The sequence below is a fragment of the Microchirus variegatus genome (assembly GCF_963457635.1).
Source record: "Microchirus variegatus genome assembly, chromosome: 8".
Taxonomy (NCBI): Eukaryota; Metazoa; Chordata; class Actinopteri; order Pleuronectiformes; family Soleidae; genus Microchirus; species Microchirus variegatus.
The window spans coordinates 7,538,839-7,542,368 of record NC_139809.1 but is presented as its reverse complement, the minus strand read 5'-3'; positions in this window follow the sequence as shown (position 1 = coordinate 7,542,368).

Below are 3,530 nucleotides of genomic sequence, written 5' to 3'. Positions count from 1 at the left end.
TAAAGTATTTCAGTCTATCCAGCAGAGGATTGTTTAACAGGACTCTTTTTGTTTTTTTTTCTTGGTTAAATACATGGTCATCAGAACTGTTTTTGCCAAATATAAACAGTGCACAGCTGTACGTCTTTGGTCTCCACAAGCTTCAACGGTCACCATAATTCTGGGGTTAGCTCAGTGTCTATAAATGTATTATTTCCTAATAGCAAAGGGTCAACTCCTGGTACGTGAGCTAAGTTCCTTGAAAGGAGACACCCGGAAACCCTGATTAAGATCACAAAGATCTGATTTTTGTTCAGCTTGTGTTTCATAGGAAAAATATTTCATTCTAAAGTAAAAAATAAACTTTTGGAGATGGAGTCTGAGATGTTCCAAAACGTCTACTATAAAGTAAATCTTAAAGGTGAGACAGGATCTGACAATATAACTGGACACATCTGAAGACTAAAAGTGCTTCTTGTGGTTCTGAACAGCAGCTGTAAAAAAAAAAAAAAAAACTGCTGTTACAGAAAAAGGATGACTGCAATAGTCCTCCACGTGTATTGTAGAGATGAGTACATATGGATTCAAACAATCTTGCCTCGACATGGTGCACTTGTTCAAACACAAAAACAACAAAAGAAGATCAATCGGGGGAAAACACAGCATCTAGTGAAATATCAATACAGAACGTGGAGCATAAGAGAAATAGCAGCCAATCTGTGATTCTACGAGGGAACCAGATGGAGTCCTGATGGTGTTGGCAGTGAGGTGGTGAAAGGGCGAAAGCAGCAAGAACACAAGGAGAATCAATAAGAAAAGTAAATGTCATGCACCCAACGCTGGGATTCGTGAAAGCCAAGATCACAGGAGCAGAGTGAAATCATTGGATAATAACCGAACGCCGAAGCCTCGACGTGGCAATGAAATAAAGGAAATAAAGGAAAAACAACGACAATGATGTGGAACCTCGAGCTGCGAGGAGGCCCCCGCACACCTGCTGATTGCATAAGACAACAGCAATTTAAAGCGGAACTAGACCGGAAGTTCCTATTATCGCTGTTTTTTTTAGTGTGTATCTGCGTCATTACCTTGTTTATGAAGCCCTGACGGTTCGAAACAAACAGTTCAGCCATTGCTGAGAACGTTGTGTTTTATTGTAATCTCGGGGCTCAACGAGATCACTGAAAATCCCATAATAGTTACGTAAGCAGCGGTTCTCCTGAACAACCGATCGTCCTGCTCCGGGCGGCAGTCTGGGCACATCCGGTTACGTACATTGAACCGCAGAAGAAGAAGTTCGTCCGTTGTGGAGGTGTTTCACGAGCAACAGTGTTTTCTGACTCTGGGTCTGACTCCGGTTTAAAGTCATAAAAGGGACTGCGGCGGGGAGTCGTGACGAAGCTATTTTTAAACACTGTTAAAACAATGTTTTGATAATGAGGAGCAGTGCATCCGCCGTTCCAGAGGGGGGCGCTGCGCTTCTGAGAACGGATGTGCTGGATAGTACTGGCCAATCACAAGACTCTGTCTTCTGGGGGTGAAAGTTCACTCTGAAATCTCGCAGCAGAAAAACACGGTCATAAAAGAGGATTTCTATCGGCTAGTTCACAGCAACTAGGAGGTTTTTGACCATAAAAACAAGTTAATATATGTAAGTAGACCTCCATAACTAACATATATGTGCAACAGGACCACTCTATGTGACCTTTAAATGTTCTTAGTATACCTTTAAATTACCTGTATGCTATTTACAGACTTTAATCACGCCATGTTAGGACACAGTACCTCTAGTCGGCTTCGGCTTGGTTCAATGAAAGGCCGTCCCGGTCCATCCTTGACCTGTGATGATGGAACTGTCGGTTTCAAAGAGCTGCAGAAATAGTTGGATGCCTGCTCTTCACTTCCGACATTTGAAATGTGTCGCCTGCAGGCACCGTTAGGCAAAAATGACGCACGTCACCGCCCTCAGGCCAAACACTAGAGGTAACCATCTGAAAAAGAAAGAAAAAATCATTATAATCTTCATAAAAATAAGTATTGCGGCATTATTACAAAACACCTGTCTTCTTGTTGTGTGATAGTGTTTTCTGACTGTGCTCTGCAGCCTCATGCAGCCATTAGCATATGCAGCCAATTTATCCCAGTCTGCGAAGAAGAGGAAAGGTCCCATCATTAATTAAATATGTGCTTTGATGTGCCATAGGACTGCGGCATAATGTCATAGGAGGGCTGCACACAGATGATAGACTTGCTCCGTGAACGTGCAAATAAGGTGGCAATCAAAGCCAGAGGCGGATAGGACAGATGAGAGGCCGTCTGAACTCTTATCTAATCCAGTCTCTGTATGTCATGGTATCCACAAATCATGTGAAAGCAAAAAAAAATAGACACACATGTTACATATTCATACATTACAAGCAACACTCTACAATAAATGAAAAAGAAATCCCGTTTTCTACCAAAATATACAATTCATTAACATAAATACTGATATAAATGTGCTTTTATATCAGTATAAAATGTTTTTTGATTTCAAACTCAAAGAGACACACACAGAGACACGCGCTCTCAGCACACAACCACCAAAATATGTGATGCCTTCACAGTGGACTTGTTGCCTAGAAACCACCAGCAGGTTAAACTGGCTCAGTGGACAATGATTAATGAAACGTTGCTGCAGTCGTTTCTGTGCTTGTACCCACAGGTCAGTAAAAATGATTATTATGATAGTGCTCGTCGTTAACTGTTATTGCTCTTAATGCCTCTCTGCCTGGTTAATGCTGCATGTCCCAGCATCTTACAGAGGCGGCGGCGTCCTCTTCGGAAACACGTCACTTCTCTCAGCACGTCTCCTCTGTCGGACTGTGTCGTGCAGCGAACAGGTGGATGTGGCTGAATGTCCATTATCCACTGCTATAAATGCGCTGTGTGTCACCCAGTGAGAACAGGAGAGAAGGTTTGCGTTTGCTTTAAAACTCAAGCAATGTTCAAACGTGCACATATAAATAAAACACTGATCGTTGGACATTTGTGTTACGCAAATAAACGAACAGAATTCCACAAACAAATGAAAGTTTTTGCTGATGTCACGGGGTCAAAGTGTGCTGGAATGATCCAGAATGGCATTGACCTTTAAAAAAGAGCATGCACGTAGACATGTAGACGTTTGAGGTGTGATTTTTCCAAAACTTTTCAGAGATTGAAAACAATTGACAAGTGACACTGAGACTCAAACTAACCCTAACTCTTAATTACCATATCTAACAGTACACTTTATGTATTTATGTATGTATATATACATATAATTATACATATATATATATATATATATATACATACACATATATGTATACACATATACATACATATACATATACACGTATATATACATACATATACATACACACACATATATACATACATATACACGTATATATACATACATACACACATATACAAACATATATGTATATATACACATACAAACATATATATGTATATATACACATACATACATATACAAACATATATACGTATATATACACACACAT